Source organism: Sorex araneus, chromosome 7 (assembly GCF_027595985.1).
Source record: "Sorex araneus isolate mSorAra2 chromosome 7, mSorAra2.pri, whole genome shotgun sequence".
Taxonomy (NCBI): Eukaryota; Metazoa; Chordata; class Mammalia; order Eulipotyphla; family Soricidae; genus Sorex; species Sorex araneus.
The window spans coordinates 34,788,513-34,803,604 of NC_073308.1; positions in this window are offsets into that span (position 1 = coordinate 34,788,513).

The window sequence follows — 15,092 nt, forward strand, 5'->3', positions numbered from 1 at the left end:
AGTGCAGAGCCAGGAGTAACCCCTGTGCATTGCCAGGTGTGACCCAAAAAGAAAAAAAAATAAACAAATAAAGAGACAACATAGAAAGAAAGAAAGAAAGAAAGAAAGAAAGAAAGAAAGAAAGAAAGAAAGAAAGAAAGAAAGAAAGAAAGAAAGAAAGAAAGAAAGAAAGAAAGAAAGAAAGAAAGAAAGAAAGAAAGGGAACTTAAGAAAAGATAAAGTCATGCAATTTGCTGCAACATATCTGGATCTGGAGAGTGTCCTGTTATGAGTCAGAGGGGGAGCACAGACCCAGAATGAGTTCTCTTCTCTGTAGGACAGAGAAATCTGGCAGAGGAATAGGTGCTCAGTAGGAAGCTTGGCACTCCTGCAGGGGTGAAGAGGATAATTTAGGGAAGGGAACACCAGGACCATGGGGGAGGGGAAAGTGCCTGTCACAGAGGGAGGTTGAGGGGGGTGTGGGTGGGAAATTGGGAGCGCTGGTGGAGGGTAGTGGGCACTGGTGAAGGGATTGGTGTTGGAGCAATGTACACCTGAAACTCAATCATAAGTATCTTTTTTTTTTTTTCCACTGGCGAATGCTTCCTAACATTTTTTTTTTAATTTATTTATTTTTAATTAGAGAATCACCGTGAGGGTACAGTTACAGATTTATACACTTTTGTGCTTATACTTCCCTCATACAAAGTTTGGAACCCATCCCTTCACCAGTGCCCATTCTCCACCACCCGTAAACCCAGTGTCCCTCCCACCCTCCCCAATCCCATCTCCCCCCCACCCCACCCTGCCACTGTGGCAAGGCATTCCCTTCTGTTTTCTCTCTCTAATTAGCTGTTGTGGTTTGCAATAAAGGTGTTGAGTGGCCGCTGTGCTCAGTCTCTAGCCCTCATTCAGCCCGCAACTCCCTTCCCCCACATGGCCTTCGACTACAATGTAGTTGGTGATCGCTTCTCTGAGTTGACCTTTCCCCGGAACGTGAGGCCAGCCTCGAAGCCATGGAGTCAACCTCCTGGTACTTATTTCTACAGTTCTTGGGTGTTAGTCTCCCACTCTGTTATTCTATATACCATAGATGAGTGCAATCTTTCTATGTCTGTCTCTCTCTTTCTGACTCATTTCACTCAGCATGAAACTTTTCATGCCCATCCACTTGACTACAAAATTCTTGACCTCCTTTTTTCTAACAGCTGCATAGTATTCCATTGTATAGATGTACCAAAGTTTCCTCAACCAGTCATCCGTTCTGGGGCATTCGGGTTTTTTCCAGATTCTGGCTATTGTAAACAGTGCTGCGATGAACATACAATCATAAGTATCTTGGTAACTTTGTAAAGGAGGTAAAGGACCTTGCCTTGCTGAGGCCACTTGAATCCTATCCTGGTTCAGTCCCCAGCACTAGGTATGTTCCCCTGAACACTACCAGGGGGCACTCCTGAGCAAAAGGCAGGAGTCTGAACCAGGCACAGTACCTGAACACTGCTGGGGGTGGGATGTGTCCCCCTGAACCAAATTAAAGTTTAAAAAGAACCTGTAATGGGGCCAGAGCCATAGCACAGCAGGTAGGGCGTTTGCCTTGCACATGGCTGACCCAGGTTCGATCCCTGGCACCCCATATGGTTCCCTGAGTGCCACCAGGAGTGATCCCTGAATTCAGAGCCAGGAGTAAGCTGTGAGCACAGCTGGGTGTGGCCCTCAAACCAACATAATTCAAATGGGAATTAAAAAGAACCCACAAGCTTCCACAGGGGGCCGTGGAGCCGGGTAGGTGTGCCACCCTCACCCTGGTGCCACCAGTCATCTTCGCTCTCCAGGGAGCAGGGGCTGCCCGGCAGCTCAGTGCTCTGTGCAGAGAAAGGGTCCCCAGGGCTGTCTCCCCTGGAGAAAGAGCCCAGCATGGAGTGCAAAGGGTGCCAGCCTTTGCTTTCTACTTTTCTTTTCTTTTTTTTTTTTTGCTTTTTGGGTCACACCTGGCGATGCACAGAGGCTACTCCTGGCTCTGCACTCAGGAATTACTCCTGATGGTGCTCAGGGCACCATGTGGGATGCTGGGAATCGAACCCGGGTCGGCCGCGTGCAAGGCAAACGCCCTACCCGCTGTGCTATCGCTCCAGCCCCATCATTTATTTATTTTTGGGGGGGTCACACCCGGCGATGCACAGGGGTTATTCCTGGCTCTGCACTCAGGGATTATCCCTGGCGGTGCTCAGAGGACCATATGGGATGCTGGGAATCGAACCTGGGTCAGCCGCGTGCAAGGCAAGCACCCTACCCGCTGTGCTATCACTCCAGCCCCCTGCTTTCTACTTTTTAAACATCATTTTAGTTGAGGTTACATGGTTACGACACTCTCATTGTTCATGTTTTTGATACAAAACTTACTGACCCTCCACCACCACCTAAGTACGAGCCATCCCGCCATTGTCTCCAGGTTTCTTTGACTTTTACTTATTATTGTCATGCTGGTTCCAGTATCATCTTAGACTTGTCCCGCTGCCATGCTTTGCCCCCCCTTCAACTGCCAGGATCCGTCCCCCATGACGCCAGGTCCCTTCCCACTCCCTTGGCACTCTCAAGCCACAGATCTACTGACCTTATGGCTGGGTTTCTTCCCACCGAGAGCTGCCTAAGCCTCTGCTTTGCTTCTCACAGCACTCATGTGTGAGAGCAGGTGGTATCTGTCCTTTCTTTCTCCTTTGGTTTTAGGGACACACCTGGTAAAGCTCAGGGCTTATCAGGAATTACTCCCAGCACTGTGTTCAGGGATCACTCCTGGTGGGCTCAGGGGACCATGGGGTCCTGGAAATCAAGCCTGAGTCAGTCACTTGCAAGGCAAGGCAAGTGCCCTACCCACTATACTATCTGTTCGGCCCCTCTTTCTTTCTCCTTTAGATTTTTTTTTTCTTTTTGGGTCACACCCGGCGATGCTCAGGGGTTATTCCTGGTTCTACACTCAGGAATTACTCCTGGCGGTGCTCAGGGGACCATATGGGATGCTGGGATTCGAACCCGGGTCAGCCGCGTGCAAGGCAAACGCCCTACCCGCTGTGCTATCACTCCAGCCCCTCCTTTAGATTTTTTATTTTAATCACTGGAATTCACAATTCTGCGATGCTGTCCACGATCGTCCTTCTCTGTCTCAGCTCACTTAGCAAGAATTTCTCCAATTTCGTCCAGTAAACCGAGGCACTCCTGCTTCCTCTGGCTGAGCGCTATTCCGTTCTCTGTGGACGATGGTTCAGGACCTGCTTGCCTGGCCTCGAGCACTTGGCTTATTTCCAGACCACGAGCCCTGGACTTTACAAGAAGGTATTTGCTCCCCACCCGAGTCCAGCCCCTCCCTGGTCCTCCCCTGTCCCCTCCCCCCACATAAGAGCAGCCTTTGGGGGAACTCCTGGGCTTGGTTTGAAGGAACATGAAACACCTGATACCCAGCACAGAAGCAAAACCCTCTTAAAGGCAAAGCACAAACTTCACGTTCACAAGTTTTCCAATTATTCACTACGTTTTTTTTTTTGTTTTTTGTTTTTTGTCTTTTGACCAAGGGGGAAGTAAAGGTCAGGGCATTTGGTTTTGCTTCCCACTTCTTCTCAGTGGCGGCGCTGGTAGATGGATCGCATCCCTTTGTGGTGCTTTTCCAGCGTGACGGTTTGTGAGGCGGGAGACCGAGCCTGGGGGACTCGGATGGCACAGACTGGGCTCAGAGCGGAGCGGCTGGGGTCCCGAGGCTGGGGTCCGGCCTGGTGGGCGTGGCCAGACGGGGTTTGGGAGAGGGGAATTAACTTGGGACCATTTGCATGTAAGGAAAGCCAGGCTCTGTGCTCAGGGCTTGCTACTAGCGGTCCTCGGAGACCAGGCAGTGCTGGGAGTCAGACCTGGGCCTCCTTCGTGCTCACTAGCTTTTGGAGCCTCCTCAAATTTTTGTTTTGGGGGGCTGGAGTGATAGCACAGTGGGCAGGGCGTTTGCCTTGCACGCGGCCGACCCAAGTTCGATTCCCAGCATCCCATATGGTCGCCTGAGCATGGCCAGGGGTAATTTCTGAGTGCAGAGCCAAGAGTGACCCCTGTGCATCGCTGGGTGTGACCCAAAAAGCAAAAAACAAAAAAAAAACAAAAAAAAATTTTTTGTTTTGGTCTCTGAGCCACACTGGGTGGTGCTCAGGACTAATTCCTGGCTCTGCACTCAGGGATCACTCCTGGAGGGCTTGGGGAGCATACGGGGTGCCAGGCGTCGAACCCAGGTCAACTGCACGTGCGTAAACACCTTACCCACTGTGCTGTCTCTCCGGCCCATCCCCTCGGGCTTTCTGTCTGAGAATCTCTCTTCCCGAGCTCCAGGCGCTCTCTGGGGTCAAACTGCCTCATTCCCTCTGGCACCGCATTGGCTCAGAGGCAGGTTTAGGATGGTTTACACCTGGGCACCCCTTTGCCTGCACAGTCCACACATGTGGTACCACATCTTCCAGTCTGGACTGTGCCTAGGCCTCGGATGCCCTTAGACTCCGTTTCAGCCACAGGCAGCTGGGGACTGAGGGGTAGCACAGTGGGGAGGGTGCCTGCCGTGCACGCAGCCAACTCGGGTTCAATCTCTGGTTTCCCATATGGTGGTGCCCAGGAGTGATCCCTGGGCACGGACCCAGGAGGAAACCCTGGGCACTGCTGGGTATGGCCCCCCCAAATAAAACCAGCAAATGTCAGGGGGGTTGAAGAGCGTTTTTCCAAGAATAAAGCCGTGAGGTTGAAGAGATGGCTCCGAGGGCCCGAGTGTAGGTGTTTTTCTGTTGGTTTTGGCTTTGGTTTCGTTGGGGGCCTCACCCGGTGATGCTCAGGGCTTACTCCCGGCTCTGCACTCAAGAGTCACTGTTGGCAGTGCTCAGGGAACCAGATGGGATGTTGGAGATCAAGCCTGGGTCGGCCGCATACAAAGCAAGTTCTCTCCCTGCCGTGGGAGCTGCAGTGTGCACTTTGCATGTGGGGGCCCCAGGCTTGGCCCCTGGCATTGTATGGCAGCCCAGGCCCCATCAGAAATAACCCCTGAGCACCACCAGGGGTGGCCCCAAAATGGAACAAACAAAACATATGAAGAGTCTGCAGGGAGGACGGTTGTGTCCAGCCCCGCGGGGCCTCCCTGCTCAGCCGCTATGAACGGGTCAGTGACAGCAGCCGGAGGCCACCTGTGCTGGTCTCCAGGAGCGTCTGCCTGTCCTGGGGACACGGAGCCTCCCTCGGTGCTCTCCTGCCTCTGCTCTCCGCTGGCTCATGGGCCTAACAAAGGCTCGGGGAGCTGGGGGAGACGTGGGGGTCTCTGGGCTCAGCAGCCGGGCCCAGAGGCCTGTACTCCCCACCTTGGCTTTTAAATGGAATCACGATGAGATACATAGTTGCAAAGTTGTTCAGGGTTTTAAGTCTCAGTTATGCAACGTTCTAGCACCGGTTCCTTCACCAGCACACACTCCCCACCACCAAAGCCCCCCATAGCCCTCCTGCCAAGTCCCCACTCCCCTGAACTCGCTTTTGAGATGAGTCTCAGGTCAGTCTACTCATGCGGTCAGTTTGGAGGCCAGGACCTTGGGTAGACAGAGTGTTGCTCATTCCCGCACCGGGACTGCCCAGGCTGGCGCCACCCAGCCAGGAGCTAGCCGCTATGCAGAGCCAGTGAGCGGGTTCCAGGACCCCCCCCCCCCATTCCTGCCCCCACGCCTCCAAGGGGTTGAAGGAGTCAGACACAGGAGGCTCTGGGCTCTGGGAAAGGTCTGGACTTCACCTTCTCCGAGATAGTCTGTGCCAGGGCCTCTGGGCTGACCCCCCCCCCCGGCCCAAGAGGAAGTGGGGTTCACTGCAGGTAGAGCAGCTCCCCCCAACTCCCTCTCCTCTGTCCTCTCTGACCAGCGCCCCAAGGTCAGGCCTGCTTTCTCGCTTCCTGTGGGGAGCAGTGCTTGTTCCTCTGGCCCCCAGCCAAGCTGTGCCCACACCCCAGATCTCTGACGTCTCCCATTTGTCCGTCCTTCCTGCCCCACGGCAGGGACTCCTGGGGGAACAGAGCAGCTGGGGGACACGTGAATGAAGAGTCCCAAATAGGCAGTGGCTGGGGTCAGGCTTTCGTCCTCACAGCTGAAGCTAATAGTTTTGTTGTTGTTATTGTTGGGTCACACTGGGTGGGAGGGGGGGGTGCTCAGGGCTGACTCCTGGTTTTGTGCTCAGGGATCACTCCTGGTGGGGTTCGGGGGACCATCTAGGGTGCTGGGGATCGAACCTAGGTCTGCTGCATGCAAGGCAAGCGCCTTACCCGCTGTACTATCACTCTGGCCCCTGAAGCTGATAGTCTTGTAGCACCAGCCCCTGGAGGCTCCAGGAACGTGTGACTTGCTCTTCTATGAGTTCGTTGGTGAAGCTGAGACATGGGGCCTCCTGGGACAGCTTACACCCTTCATTCATGGGAGTGGAGCCTGTACTTGGCGTGGGGGAGCCTGGATCAATCCTCGTCATCACATGGTCCCCGAGCTCCCCTGGGAGCAGCCCCCAGGATCAGGGCAGGAGTAACCCCTGAACACTCACCCCGAAAAGCCAAAAGGGAAAGAAAAAAATGGGGACAACGAAGGCCCAAGGAGGAAGGTGTTCACTGCACCTATTTTAATTATTTTTGTAAGGCACTGGCCTTGGGGTATTCAGAGACATTTCAGAGCTGAAAGACACTTAGAAAAAGTCAGGTCCCTAACTAGGACCTGGGTCTTTTGGGGTGGGGGGAGAAGGAGCTGCTGGGGTGAGCCTAAGGCCTGGTACATGGGGGACATTATCTCTGCCCTCCTTACATCCTTAACCTAAGAATCACTCCTGGTGATGCTGGGGATTGAGCCCAGGGTCCCACGTGTGCAAGGCAAGTATTCCACCGTGGAACCACATCTCCAGCTTAAACCTGCCTTTATAGGGTCCAGGACAAAAGTGCCAGCTGTGTGATCCAGAACTAAAATATTCACACAAGTCATCCCGCAGAATGGCTGGGCACTAGCTGCATGCCAGGACCTGGGACTCAGTGGCTGAGGCTGTTGACACCTTTCCTACCTGTTTTGCATGTGAGGGGACCCAGGCTTAGAGCCGGAACCTTGTTCAGTGCCTGTGTGACCCTGATCTGGACCTCGCTGGCCTCGTGGGAATGAGATGTTGCATGGCCTCAGGGCTCACAAGGTCCCCTTCTAGCAAAGGGGAGGGGGGACATGTCTGGCCTCTGGGGCTTGAAGTCAGGCTTTCTCTTAAACGTTGGTTTAAATACTCCAGCACACACGCATGTGGGGACTGGCCAAGAAAGGGAACAGTGCCCCCTGTGGCACCAGGGTCCCTGACAGTGTTCGAAGAATCTGGGCACTATGAATAGACACCCCCAAGTGGGGCGGGGTGGTCTTTATGGAGTTTTCTGGACATGCTCTGCAGTTCTACTTCATAACAGAAGAATCAAAGGGGGACCCTGACTCGATCTCCACACCCACGTTTCTGAGGCGCCTGGGCCCTCTCTGAGGCTGCAGGAGAAACAAGCCCAGTGGTTAAAGGCAAGAGAAAGACCTGGGAAGGTTGGGAAATAAAAAAACGCACGGGGCAAGAAACCCCAGCGATGGGAAATCTCTGTTGATTCCCTGGGGCCACTGACAGCATGGCCTAACAGAGAACATTCCAGCAAATCCTGGAAGGTGACAGAGAAAGTCACTCTGGAGGTTTCAAGGTTAGTCTTCTAGAATGTTCTAGAATAGGCCAGGCCACTTCTAGGTGCACCTCCTCTCCCCCGGACGCCCATCAGGGCTTCAGGCCCACTCTGCCCCTGCGCCCCAGCCTCCTCCTGTGCCCGCTGTCCACAGCAGAGCTGGCTGTGGTGCCCTCCCAGTGCCAGGGGTCAGGAGCCCGGGAGAGGCCCTGGCCTGGGCCCGTCGGCCTGGTGCACAGCACAGAAACAAGCTTCTCCGACGGGGGCTGGAGCAATAGCACAATGGGTAGGGCGTTTGCCTTGCACGTGGCCGACCTGGGTTCGATTCCCAGCATCCCATATGGTCCCCCAAGCACTGCCAGGAGTGATTCCTGAGTGCAGAGCCAGGAGTAACTCCTGTGCATCGCCAGGTGTGACCCAAAAACAAAAACAAAAAAACAACAAGCTTCTCCAACAGACCCCCAGGCGGTCATCCCAACTCCCCTCTGCCTCCCACCCCCACACAAACTCATGCCCACCCTGAGGACCGTCCACCTTCACAGTGGCCCTTTCTTGATGGCCGCCTGGCCGATAGCCGTGGCTGAAGGCCTTGAAGGATGGAGACTTGTGACGTCTCAGTCCATCAGAGTCCACAGGATGAAACAGACTTCAAGACGGAAGAAAGGCCTGGATGAGTTCAGAACTGGCCACCACCCCATGGGCTCAAGAGGCAGAATCTTCTAGAAGGAAGGTCTCGGAGGGCAGGGCCCAAGCTCATTCCTTTGCTTACAGGCCTTACAAGGAGCAAACAGCTCCTGGGACTAAGGCCTCTCTTAACAAGGGACGCGCCGGGAGGAAGGCTGCCACCTGCTGGTCATGTTGTGAAAGACAGCTCCCAGGAGCTGCGGGGGGGGGGGGGGGGGGGGGCCGGGGAACAACTTGGAATTTTATTTCTACCCCTGGATCTTTTGATATTTAATTTGAGCGGGATGGAGAGGTGGGAGAGGGGTGGACAGGATGGAACCCCGGACTCACATATGTGAGGCTCCACCACAGAGCTGCATTCCTGGCCCACAAAATGCAAGACTTTTGACTCTCATTCTTAAATATTTTCGGAATGTACTGAGCACCAAAACCAAAAAAATATGCTGGGACACTGGGCAGAGAAAGAAAGGCCTTTGAAGGTAGTGGAGGCTGCTTTCCAGCTTGCATTCTCTTCCCCACATGGGCAAATGTTCTCTCCCCACCGCCCTTTCTCCTCCGTGGGGAGGCCACTCCCCACTGTGACGCCCTCAGAATTCAAGGGAGAAGTGTGCCCCCCGCTGCTCTGGGAGGGCGCTGGGAAATATGGGGGGCTTCCTGGGGGGCTTCCTGGGGGCACGGGAGTGACTGGGGTGATCATAAGCAGTGACAGGGATGGAAGCCCCTGCTGCCCAGACAAGGCTCGTTTGATGACCTCTTGCTCTCAGGGTGTCTGAGCTCAGCTCAGAGACTCATGCTCGGACCCCAGCCTGGACTGTAGCCAGAGTCCGGCTGGCTGTGGTCCTCGGACACGTCCTTTCTCGCTTGGCTAGCCATGCCCCAGGACCCCTTTCTGAAGCCCCCACCTGAGGCCCCCCTCCCCGTCCGTGCTCTGGCTCCTGGGTGAGCCAGCAGCAGCCGAAGGCTCCTTCTTAAATCCAGCAGCAGAGGCAGAGGAAAGAAAAGCTCCCCGGAGTTCCGCAGGGAAAGCCCCCAAAGATTAGGCAAGAACAACTGTCCTTCACATCATAAAACACAAACTACCCATTCTCCATAATTACCACACCACGTTTGATGGGGGTTCAGATGGTAGGCAACAGATCATAGAGGGAAATATATATCTATATGCATATATACATATTTTCAGATATATATACCAAAGCTCACATCACCCAAACTTGAACATGTTAGTGATACCCTACAGAATGTCTTAATGGCTCCTGCCAAAATAGAACAATCTTCACACTGTTTCCTATGTGAACACTTTTTTGTAAGCATGTTCAGCAGTTCTTCATAACAGGCAATACGAAATATACTATTTCGATTGTGTTTTAGGACAGGGCTTGGGGCTTGGGATGGAAACATCCCGAATTTGGTGGAGGGAAAGTGTAATGAGGTGGGATTGGTGTTATTGAAGGTTAATCACACATTGTGAACTAACTTATGAAATTAAAAAAAAAATTAAGTAATGTGGAGTTCATGCCCAATTCAATTAGCTTAATCAATGGCTGAATAAACAGCAGAGCTCCTACATTAAAAAAAAAAAAGAACAACTGTCCTTGCCCCAAAGTCTGGTTTGTCCTCAGTTTACCCTTCCCCCAAAACCTAATCCTTCCCTTTGTTTAACTTTGCAGATAAGATTGCTCTGAGCAAAATTTTATTGTTCCGACAGCAGCCGGTCTGTCGCTCACTCTTTCTTCCCATATTTGCCCCTTTGTTTGGGGGCCACACCCTGCAGTGTCCGGGTGCCGGGATCCAATCTGAGCCGCTGACGGCTGGCACCTCACCCGCTGTTCGCTCTCTCCAGACTTTCTTCTCCATCCTAGAAAAAAGCCCTTCTCAGGCCCCGCAAGGAGCCGGTGTGTGGAGTCCACCCCCTCCAGCCCGCCCACATGTTGTCAATGAAGCGCTTTCTCACTCACCGCCTTGTCTCTCGCATCAGAACAGAACCCCTCCCCCCCACCCAGCGCCAACAGCTCCTGCCCCTCCATGGGAACTGGCCAGAGAGCCTGAGTCCAGTTCCTGACCACAGAGCAGCCGTAGGCAGGTTTCTGCAGGATGAGTCTGCATGGGGAACACAGGTGGGGTCCCAGCCGTTGACCAGGGGCTCTGAGCAAGGGACCCTCAGAGAAGCAGGGCCCTAAAGCAGGAAGCAACACTAACTGACGGCTAAGTGTCGGGGAGATAAGGTGTGCAGGCAGGAACTCCAATCAGTGCTGGAGCCAGGAGGCACCCCGCAGCCTGGGGCGGTCCGAGATAAGACACAGCCGTGGCTCTCGTGGTGGCTCGGTAGGCTAGGCGGCTCCCGGCTGTACCTGTCTTCCTCCCCAAGGCTGGTACCTGTCTTCCAAGCCTGAGGCCTCCAGTTCAATGCCCAGGCCCGCTCTCGTGCACTGGGTCTGGGGGGTCTGCTCTCTGAGACAGCACTGACCTGCTCTGTGGTCATCTGCTATGTGTCCACTCTCCTTGCACGGCCAGTGTGAGCAACCACAGCAAGAGTCGGCTAAAAAGAGCTGTGCCCATCCCCATGCCAGGAGTGCCAGCCATCCTCCTCCACTGGCAGCACCCACAGCTGAGCCCCCCGATGGGAGGGTTTCTGGTAAAATGCACTTTGGGGAAATAATTAAACTTCCTTATGTTTTGGTATTCTATTTTTTTTGGGGGGGTGTCAGTGGGCACACCTGGCGTTGCCCAGGAGTCACTCCTGCCTCTGCACTCGGGAATCACTCCCAGGGAGCCTGGGGGCCCACATGGGTGCGGCCTCTGCAGGACAGACTTCACACAGATCAGATAAGAGATAAGAGATGGAAAAAGCATCAGGCCTCCACGGTTCTTGCTTTGGGGCAGAGGATTCTTTCTTTGGAGCTTACCTGGACCTGAAGCTCTCTCACTACTGGGTCATTATCTCCACCTCAGTCTCTGACCTCGCTTTCTAAATCTCTTAAGAACAACCAGGGGGGCTGGAGCGATAGCACAGCGGGTAGGGCGTTTGCCTTGCACGCGGTGGACCCGAGTTCGAATCCCAGCATCCCATATGGTCCCCTGAGCACTGCCAGGGGTGATTCCTGAGTGCAGAGGCAGGAGTAACCCCTGTGCATCGCCAGGTGTGATGCAAAAAAAAAAAAAAGAACGACCAGGAAATCACACCTCCTTCCCCCCCTAACAAAGCCTCTTCCAAGAAAAGGTGGAGCTTAAATGGATTCTATCATTGCGAATTAACACTGAATTACAGGTAAAAAAAAGTTGCCGGATCTTTTCCAAACACTTAAAGGGTTTACAGAAGAAATTTCCTTGGCGCGGGGGAGGGGAAGCAATGCTCAGGGGTTCCTCTTAGCTCTGTGCTCAGGGATCACTCCTGACAAGTTCAGGGGACTATGTGGGGTGACAGGGATCAGACCCAGGCCTGCTACGTGCAAGACCAGTGCTCAACCTGCTGTACTCTCTCTCCAGCCCCTATTTTGCTTTAAGAAGAACTTATGTGAACAATGAGGGCCCATGAGCCAGGACTCTCAGATGTATATTCATTAGCCCAAATCACTATAACTACAAGCCAAGTCCATGAACAAAGAGAACAGCCACGGAGGAAAACGCTTTTCAGAGCTTGGTCCCCAACCCCCCACCTCAGATCCAGCAGCACCGAGAAAGGCAGGAAATTAACCTGCCTCCAAGAGTCATTCCCACGGGAGACCTAAAACTCGTGACAGCACTAAAATTCCGCAAAGCAAACAGTGGCTGACACAGAATAGTCTTTTTGGGCTGGAGTGATAGCACAGCGGGTAGGGCATTTGCCTTGCACTCGGCCGATCAGGGTTCAAATCCCAACATCCCATATGGTCCCCTGAGCACCGCCAGGAGTAATTCCTGAGTGCAGAGCCAGGAGTGACCCCTGTGCATAGCCAGGTGTGACCCAAAAAGCAAAAAAAAAAAAAATTTTTTAAAAATAGTCTTTTTAGGATTATCAGGTTTTGGCCACATCCTGCAGCTCTCAAGACGTCCTCCTGGCTCTGTGCTCAGGAATCAGCCTGGGGGGGGGGGGTTGGGGGGCTATATGTGGTGCCAGGGACAGAACCCAGGTTGGCCACAGGCAAAGCAAGTGCCCTATCCACTGTACTATCTCCCTCCCTGGCCCGACAGAATAGTCTTGGTTCTTTTTTGGGGGGAAGATTTCCGGAGGGTCTGGGGATGGCTCAGTGGAAGCTCCCGCTGCGCAAGCCTGCAGCTCAGGGTTCCACCCCCAGGGCCACCTGCGTGAGCCAAGACCAGTGCCAGCAGCTCGGCTGGCTGGTGACCCTGGCACAGAAGCTGTGTGCGGTGTCCGGCACCCAGCCAGTGCGCTCAAGCATCAGAGCTAAAGCGGAGGAGAATCTCATCCGAGGCTGAGGATCCACTCTCCGCCACGGGCCCACATGACAGACCCCATCCCTGGCTCTGTCTCCGAGACCCCCCCGCCCTGACACAAAGTGCACAATCTCTGGGGCACCACAAGCAAGAGTTCTGGCCCTGGTGCTTGGAACAGCAGCAGGAGCAAGGAAGGGATGGAAGAAAGACAGAGAAGGGTGTGCAAGTCAGGGACAGCAAGGGCGAAGAGCGTGTGACGTCAGAGCAATTTCTTACACTTCTTGTCCTCCTTCTTTTTTCTTTCTTTCTTTCCTTCTTTCCTTCTTTCTTTCCTTCTTTCTTTCTTTCTTTCTTTCTTTCTCTCTCTCTTCTTTCTTTTTCTTCCTTCCTTCCTTCCTTCTTTTCTTTCTTTCTTTCTTTCTTTCTTTCTTTCTTTCTTTCTTTCTTTCTTTCTTTCTTTCTTTCTTTCTTTCTTCCTTTCTTCCTCTCTTTCTCTTTATTTCTCTCTCTTTCTCTCTTTCTTTCTTTCTTTCTTTCTTTCTTTCTTTCTTTCTTTCTTTCTTTCTTTCTTTCTTTCTTTCTTTCTTTCTTTCTTTCTCTTTCTCTCTCTTTCTCTCTTCCTTCCTTCTTTCCTTCCTTTCTTTCTTTCTTTCTTTCTTTCTTTCTTTCTTTCTTTCTTTCTTTCTTTCTTTCTTCCTTTCTTTCTTTCTTTCCTTTTTTTTGGGTCATACCCAGCGATGCTCAAGGGTTACTCCTGGCTCTGCATTCAGGAATTACTCCTGGCGGTGGTTGGAGGACCATATGGGGTGCCGGGGATCGACCCTGTGTCGGTCACCTGCAAGGCAAACGCCCTCCCCACTGTACTATTGCTCCAGCCCCTTCTTGTCCTCTTTCCCCATCAAACCCTTAGCCAGTTTGCCGGGGAGGGGGGAGGTGCACAAGGGCCACGCAAAGGGGAGCAGCATGTCCCCCGCTGTCCCCCAGCACAGCCCACAACTGACAAACTGAGCGCCGACTGACCTGAGCTCCAGCAGAAATAACGTGTTGAATTTGGGAGACAGGAACTCTGGGGTGTGGGTGCACGATGAGGTGAGGAGACGGTGGCAGCAGAGGCTTCACAGAATGACTCTTGGGGAGTCGGAGCGATGGTATAGGGGGCGGGCATTAGACTTGCAAGCAGCCATCCTGGGTTTGAACCCTGGCATCACTCAGGGTTCTCTGAGTTCCATAAGGAGTGATAGCTGAGCACAGATGCAGGAGTCAGCCCTGAGCACTGCTGGGTGTGGGCCTTCCTCTCAAAGAAGAGGGAACAATACTCAGGAACTTGGGGTGGGCAGGACAAATCTCTGCCGAGGCTCCGCCCAGTCTCCCAGGCACCCGGAACCCAGGGGCAGCCACTCGCGGGTTTCACAGATGCCCTGCTTTGTGCCAGCACCCACCAACCAACAACATGGCTGGCAGTGGGAGGAGCCAGCCGGACCCCGCCCAGTTGCCCCCAGACCCCTGGGAATCAGCCCAGAGTTGAATTCTACCTACCAGTCCGGCCACTGGGCAAGATGTCCCCAGAGGACACTGCCCAGTCCACCGCTCTGCAGCCAGCAAGGGTCACCCAGACCTGCAGCACCAGGCAGGGCAGATGCAGCCTCGGGCCTCTGGCACCAGAGCCGCCTCCCAATACACGTGCGTGACCACAGAGTGACGCATCTGGCTAGAGGCAGCCTGTGTCCCCATGAGCCTCGCACAAGCCTGGACTGTCTGGTCACTGTTGTCCACGTTCTGTGGAAGTGGTGAAGAGGCGTGGAAGCTGCCAGAATGCCAGCAACGAGATGCCACACAGACCAGCCACAGGGCCGTGGCCCTCGGTTTCAGGGAGGCTTCAGTGTGGCACCAAGCTTCCAAGGCCACTCTCACAGGGGCTCGCAATCTTTCCGAGCCATTCCAGCGTCACGCCAAGGGAAGCTCTCAGGTTGCTGAATTTTGGCCCGGTGACTGCAGCAAGTGCTGACAAATGCAAACACCAGTCCCCACCCCCACACCACCCCCAGGGTCTGTGAAGATCAGCTCGGAAAACTGCTGTTTCTGGGTACACCTGACCACGATCCGGGCCACTGCCAGGCGGGCTGGACTCTGATGCCTTATCAGTTTCCAGGCACTGACAACTGTGAACCCCAGACCAGTGCCCAGGCCAGTGCCCAGGCAAGCTCACAGCTTGGTATTACAAGAACAAGAGGGTGCCCAATGACCAGGAATGTCCAGCACTTGTCCAGCCCTGCACAAACTTTGAGCCACAGACACCAACTCACTTTTGAAACATTATCATTGCTCAGGACCACCCCAGCCCTCACAT